The sequence below is a fragment of the Pipistrellus kuhlii genome, unplaced genomic scaffold (genome assembly GCF_014108245.1).
Source record: "Pipistrellus kuhlii isolate mPipKuh1 unplaced genomic scaffold, mPipKuh1.p scaffold_m20_p_2, whole genome shotgun sequence".
In the NCBI taxonomy this organism is placed as follows: Eukaryota; Metazoa; Chordata; class Mammalia; order Chiroptera; family Vespertilionidae; genus Pipistrellus; species Pipistrellus kuhlii.
Genome location: NW_023425515.1, coordinates 109,337,365 through 109,345,050, shown reverse-complemented (window position 1 = coordinate 109,345,050; position 7,686 = coordinate 109,337,365). Strand labels below are relative to the sequence as shown.

Below are 7,686 nucleotides of genomic sequence, written 5' to 3'. Positions count from 1 at the left end.
GAGGGAGGGAGGAAGAGAGAGAGAGAGAGAGAGAGAGAGAGAGAGAGAGAGAGAGAGAGAGAGAGAGAGAGAGAGAGAGAGAGAATAGTAATAAGAATGCTGAATTAACTTGAGAGAAAGGGACAAGAGAGACAGAGAGAGAAAGAGAGAGGGGGGGGAGAATAGTAATAAAAATGCTGAATTAACTTGAGAGAAAGGGACTTGTTCCAACACACAGGTTAAGTTATCAATAGCATGGAACACTGAGAACTAGAATTTGATAAATCAAGACTGTTTCCTTAGACACACTGGCTAATAATTACTGACAGCAGTTCTCCACCTTGACTGCACATTGCAATTACTTAGAAAGCCTTTGTAACGTACAAATGATTGATCACCACCCCAGAGGTTCTGATGCAATTTGTCTGGATTATATTATTTGGCATCAGTGCCTTTTTAAAAGTTCTCCGGGGCCCTCAGTGTCCAGCAGGGTTACAAACCACTAGGTGAGGAAAAGCCTTAGAGCATAATAGTTCAGAAGGTGGACTTTAAAGTCAACTTTAAAGTGAGGTTCAGTTCTGGCTTTTTCGCCCAATAACTGTAACCCTGGCCAACGTGCCTGAAATGTCTAAGGCTCACTCAATCATGTAACCCTCAGAGTCATGCCTATTTCCTGAAGCTGTCAATGAGGCAATGTTTGTAAAATGCTTGGTAAGCATAAAATAAATGATAGCTAGTATTTTCAGCTGCTGTAACAGAAAATTTTGTGACCATTCATTATTTAAAACAATATTTTTAAATCTTATTTAAAAAAAACCATGTTAAGTACCCATATTAAAATCCTACTAGAGATTATATATATAATGTGCACTCAATCAATATATTGTTTCAGCAAATTTTCTTCATAATTACATAGATTGCAATTGAAGAAGTCCCTTAAGCATTGTGACATATAGACACCTGGGCAGAATAGCTCCTTCTCACTCATTATAACCACTTACTGGGAGATAAGACCAAAAAAATACAAGTGGGTATTAAGTATATGGTAAGATATTAAACCATCTTAGTAATCTAGCAAACTCTAATTAACAGTGAAAAATGCCTTTGTGGTCTATCAGCATAGGAAAGACTTTTTTTTTTAACAGCAGCATGAGGAAATCTTGAATTTTATGCACTGATGATAAGATAGCAAATTGATGTGCAATTCTTAAGGAAAATTTGGTAATGTGTTATCAAAAGCCTTAAAAATATTGAAATCCTTTAGTTCAAAAATTTCACTTTTAAAAATTAATCCTCAAGGAAAAGAATCAGAGATACATCAAGTTTTATAAATACTAGTAATTATCTTTATTGCCATCTTATTTATAATAGCAAACAAGTTGATAAACAATTTAACTGACCAATTAGAATATACATAATGATGCATTCATATAATGGAATACTACACTGTTATTTAAAAACTAGGGGCCCGATGCATGAAATTCATGCAAGAGTAGGCCTTCCTTCCCCTGGCTGCTGGCATCGGCTTCCCTCTGGTACCTGGGACTCGGGCTTCCCTCCAGCCGCTGGCAGGCACCCAGGACCCGGGCTTCCCTCGAAGCCCGGGATTCACCTGACGGAAGTCTGGTCTAAGTAGCACATTCTGCTTTTATTATTACAGATTGTGCTTTAAAGTGTTACTAAATGGCATAGGAAAATGCTTCCAAAAACTCTAAAAGTAAGAAGTACACACCTAAGGAACCTATAGTGGGGTTTTCAAAATGAAGACCTCCTAGATGTTAAGATTAAAGAGAAAACACGGCTTATTGCACCAGGGGAGTGCTCCTCAGTATGTGGTTCTTTCTGAGAAGGATCTGTCCAGCACCAGGGCCCTCCTTGACATGGAAGGAATGGTGAACCTTCAGCTCGGTGCCAAGGGCAGGGTGTGTGTGAAGCTTTCTATAATTTGGTTAAAAACTATCCAGATTATCAACAGTATCATAGAATTGGGAAACCAGGAAAGTTCCTCAGTGGCAAAACTGAAATTTCTTTTGAATTTCCTCTGCACGTGAAGGGTAACAATGTTCAGTATGAGCCTTATCACGGGGTGTTTATCAACGTTTAGTATATCCCACACTATGACATGAAGCAATGTCTATTTGCCAAGGACTTGACAAAGACCTGTGAATTTATCATTCAGTTTGCTCCTCAGAAGGGAAAACTGATGCCAAGCCCCCATAAACCTGAAACCTTACAGAATGTCAAAGAGAGCCTTGCTGTCCAAGCTTCTTATCAGAGGACATTTCAACTCAATCAACAGCATTATCACACAGCCACTAACAGGAAAGATGATGGTTGAGAGTTTGGAGGCCTCCCTACAAAGCATGGAGCAGCAGCTGATCTCTGGGAGACTTGTAGGTGTGCAGATGGATAAGCCCACAATGCCACAGACATTCAGAATATTCAGATTGCTGGTGAGTATGTTTGTTAAAACATCTGGCTTCCTATATACATGGTCTCCAGCTGTCCACCTGCCCTACACTGGAGACCACCAACTTCAAAGTGGAATTTGAGGTTAGCATGGTTGTGCTGCTTTGTGGTGATCACCTCATCAGGGAGAAACTCTGCAGGATGCGGACCAGGAGGAGGGAGTGTGGACACCAGAGAGGCTGGTGGAGATGCAGCTGGTACCTGACCCTCACCGGAGCCAAAGCCAGCACATAAACTTGGTTTCTTGATTATTCTGTATCAGAAATGGACCAAAACCCTCGGATCACAATCACCTTCTTCTACAGCCAGTCCCTCTAGTCAGATCTTTTCTTTGAAATTCATTGGAATTTCTTAATGTTACTAGAGGCCCGGTGCACAGATTCGTGCATTGGCCTTCCCTGGGGGGATCAGGCTGAAACTGACTCTCCAACATCCCTGAGAGGTCCTGGGTTGTGAGAGGGCACAGGTCAGGCTGAGAGACCCCACCAGTGCACAACCAGGGTGAGGGAGGGACCACAGGAGGGCTCCAGAGTGTGTCCAGCCCTTCTCATCCAGTCCAAATCTGCTGGACCCCAGCAGCAAGCTAACCTACCAGTCGGAGCATCTGCCCCCTGGTGGCAGCACGTATTATGGAGACTGGTCAAATGGTAAGACACATATTAGGATTGGCAAGGTCATTTCCTGGGAAGCAAAATTTCCTCTGACTCCTGACTTTCCTATTCCTTTCTAGGGGCACAAGACAGTTATTACAGCAGTTTGAGCTTTATTGGGAAGTGAGGTCCTGGGACAAAAGGAAACCCTCCCCTCCTGGCTAATTGCTGTGGGGGATTCAGGGCAGCAGAGCGACCACATGACTGTGACAGGTATTCTTCCTTATGACATATGCAGATACTCTGCAAGGACAAATGAAAAGTGTCCCCTACTAGAAATATGTAGCATTTTTCCCATTTTGTTCTATAGTTCTTTTATATTTTTCATCATGACTTTTATTTATTTTTTAAATTAAATTTTATTGGGGAGACATTAGTCAACATGAACATATGTGTGGATTACTAAATTATAAAATCTGTATATAAGACCATGTGCCTACCACCCAAATTCAAATCTTCTCCTGTCACCTCATATTAGGATCCCTTTCTCCTCCATCTCCTCACTCTGGCAACCACCACACTGCTGTTTGTGTTCATAAGTTTCAGTTTATTCCACAGTGGAGGAATTCATGCACTGGGGGGAGGCATGGTGTCCCTCAGCTCAGCCTGTACGCTCTCTAATCTGTATGCTGGCTCCCAACCGCTCACCTGCCTGCCTGCCCCTAACTGCTTCTGGCTGCCAGCCTGATCACCCTCTAACCACTCCCCTGACATCCTGATCAACGCCTAACTGCTTTCCTGCCAGCCTGATTGCCCCCTATTGTCCTCCCCTGCTAGCCTGGTCACCCCTAACTGCCCTCCTTTGCCAGCCTGGTCACCCGTAGCTGCCATCTCCTGCCAGCCTTGTAACCCCCAACTGCCCTCCCCTTCAGACCTGGTTGCCCCTAACTGTACTCCCCTGCAGGTCTGATCCCTCCTAACTGCCCTCCTCTGCTGGCCTGATCACCCACAACTGCCCTCCCCTGCTGGCCATCTTGTGGCAGCCATCTTGTGTTCACAGGGGGGTGGCCATCTTGTGTGTTGGAGTGATGGTCAATTTTCATATTATCTCTTTATTATATAGGATATGAGTAAAATCATATGGTTCTTAGCTTTTCTGTCTTACATTTCACTTGGCATAATGTTCTCAAGGTCCATCCATGTTGTTGTAAATGAAGCTATTTCATCATTTCTTATGACCATGTAGCACTCTGTTGTGAATATATACCACATTTTCTTTATCCAGTCCTCTATAGCAGGGTACTTTGACTGTTTCCAAGCCTTGGCCACTGTGAATAATGCTGCAATAAACATAGGGGTGCATATATCTTTGCGTATAAATGATTTCGAGTTTTTGAGGTATATACCCAGGAGTGGGGTTGTTAGATCATATGTTAGCTCTATTTTTAATTTTTTGAGGAATTGTCAGACTGCTTTCCATAATGGTTGTACCAGCAGTGAGTGAGGGTTCCCTTTTTTCCACAACCTCTCCAGTACTAGTTGTAGTCTTGTTGATAATGGCCACTCTAACAGGTGTAAGGTGGTATCTCATTGTAGTTTTAATTTGCATTTCCCTAATTGGCAGTGAAGTTGAACATCTTTTTATATTGTTACAGAGAACTGTAATAATCAAACAATTCCAGAGAGTTTGGAGTAACACTTGATTCACTGTGGTGGGCTTAGAGAAAATGAATTCAAATTCTAAGCAAGGCTACAAACAGAACTTCTCTTTTTATTAGAGAGCCAGCCCTACCACCCAAATTGAGGAAGATAAACTTAGCTGTCTGACCTTATAGGCCAGAAACTAGATACGCCCATACTCTCAATGCTGTTGTACCGTGATTTCTGTGAGATTCCGTGATCCCCAAGACCAGCAGGAAGCCAAGTCCGATGCAATTAACAAGAGAGCCTCTTCCATGTTAACATGAGCTCTGTACCACACACACAGACCGCACGGCAGACGAGAGTGCCATTGCTGACAGTTAGTTGGTCAGAGTAGAAGGGGAACAACTAGGGCACCTCTGCATCTTTGCTGAACCTCGACACCCTTAGCTATGGCAAGTAAGAGGGCTACTAAGGTGGGCCTTGAAGCCTACGGTATGGGCCCAGGTGGAACCGCTGCAGGTACAGATCTTGATGAAGAACTCACCTAGCCCTGCAGGCAGGCCTGACGATAGCTGGAAGACTTGGGTTCTCTTCCCTGAGGGGCACATTAAGACAATCATGAAATTCCGGCAAAGATGGTCAGTTACCATTCTTGTTGTGTTTATGCAAACAATCAGGCCAAAATGAAACTAGACTTAATGCAATAAATTAACTGGTCTTAATTTGACTCTTTAATAAAAAGAAGACTAATTTTAAGAAGAAAAATTCTATTTCAATAGGAAATTATTAGAACTGAAATGTTTTCCTTTTCCTTCCACCAGACCATTTGTTATAATTCTTACTGTTCTAATTGCTCAATAATACTACATTTTATAATGTGGTTTGTCTCTGCCAGGTCACAAACCCACCTCCTTTCATGCCCAGGCCTCATCATCCCTCTGACAGAGAGCAGGGATCTCTTGACTCTGAAAGAAATCTTCACCCCTCCTCAGCATGGAAGCAGTTAAAAGACACCTACTTTCCCTAGAAGAATTCAGAGCTAATATCCTTGGGGGGATGTGTTAGGCAGTTAGACAGAGCAAGGATGATGGGGCAACTAGAGGAGAAATAGACAGGACTCTGAGACATGCTTCTCGTCACTCCAACTGCTCTGAAGCTGGGAATAGAGAAACCTGTGTAGACTCCTTCTCCCTTCCTCTAAGGAAGCCATCAGATTTTAGGACAACTAATAAAGATAGAATAAGTCAGCCCTGAAGTTCCATAAGTTATTCTAGACCAGATCTTTGGACTGCCATTATGATCCCTTGGGAAATAAAGGTAAAGAAGATTTGAGCTAGTGAATACCTACTCCATAGCTTTGAATCTTCTATTGAAAATCAGTTTAAGGATCAAGAGGGGGGAATGTGAAGGCAGCCTGAGCCCACCTGTAAGGGCAGCTTAACCCAACCACTGCAATAACAGGATGTTTGCTTATCTATAATCAGCCTAGCCCCTGCTTGCTGCACTATGCAGACCCACATCCTGGGACAATGAGTTTGTAGAGGTTTTGTCAAAAACCAAGTCCCCACGTGTTAGCAGCTGGTGTCAGTCAGAGGTCTGTTATAACCTACTTTTCCTCAAAATAGCTTTTATAAAAACCCACACAATGTTCTGGAAGCAAGAAACAGAATCTGGGGTTATATAAGGCTGGGTTCAGCAGATAAAAATGCTCAGCTTTTGCGAACTGATTCCTCTGAGCCCGCAGCACTGCTTTTGGAATAAAGGTGAATTTCTGCATCTTCTGAGTGCTTGGTGGTCTGTCTCCCACCTCTGGTTACTTTGCTGTAACAGTAGCTCTGAAGTATATTTTGAAGTCAGGTAGCGTGATACCTCCAGCATTTTTTTTTTCCAGGATTGCTTTGGCTATTCTGGGTCTTTTTAGTTCCATAGAAATTTGATGACTTCTCATTCTATTTCTTTAAAATATGACTTTGGGATTTTTATGGGGATTGCATTAAATCTGTATATTGCTCTGGGTAAAATGGCCATTTTAACTATGCTGATTCTTCCAAACTAATATGAACATGGGATATTTTTCCATTTTGTTGTGTGTTTTTCAACCTCTTTTAATAATATTTTATAATTTTCAGTGTATAGGTCTTTCATATTCTTTGTTAAGTTTGTTCCTAGGTATTTTATTCTTTTGGTTGCTATTGCAAAAGAATTTGTTTTCTCCATTTCTTTTTCTGAAGTTTTGTTGTTGGTATACAGGAAGGCAATGGATTTTTGCACATTTATTTTGTACCCTGCAACTTGACTGGTTTTGTTTATTGCTTACAGTAGTTTTTTGTAGAGTATTTAGGTTTTTCTATATATAACATCAAGTTATCCACAAAAAGTGACAGTTTGACTTCTTCCTTCCCTAATTGAATGCCTTTTCTATCTTTACCTTGCCTTATTGCTCTGGCTAGAACTTTTATTACTAACCTATATAATAAAAGTCTAATGTGCTAAGTTTCTGGTAATCCATTCAACCAATCAAAGCATAATATGCTAATGATATGCTAAGGCTGCTCAACCACTCTCTATGACATGCACTGACCACCAGAGGGAAGACAGTCGACCAGTCATTATGACGTGCACTGACCACCAGGGAGCAGAAGCTCCAACTGATAGGTTAGCTTGCTGTTGGAATCCAGCTAATCAGGACTGAGTGAGATGGGCCAGACACATCCTGGAGCCCTCCCGTGGTTCCTTCCCTGCTGGCCAACCTCCCAAATTCCTCCCTGGCCCCGATCATGGACTGGTGGGGTCCTTGGGCTTGGCCTGTGCCCTCTTGCAATCTGGGCTGAGGGACCCCCCCCCATCCAGTGCACAAATTATAAGCACTAGGCCTCTAGTATGTATATACTAGTAAAAGCCTAAGCAACCAAACAACCATTCGACCAATAGCTATGACATGCACTAACCACCAGTGGGCAGATGCTGAATGCACAGGCATGGAAACATAGAACAGACTGATGAA

The 7,686-nt window shown here is 42.4% G+C and overlaps 1 pseudogene; it reads left to right on the top strand.

Moving 5' to 3' along the window:
- The first annotated feature begins 1,754 nt into the window (after positions 1 to 1,754).
- LOC118723033 lies at positions 1,755 to 2,682 on the top strand (annotated as a pseudogene).
- The last annotated feature ends 5,004 nt before the right edge of the window (positions 2,683 to 7,686 follow it).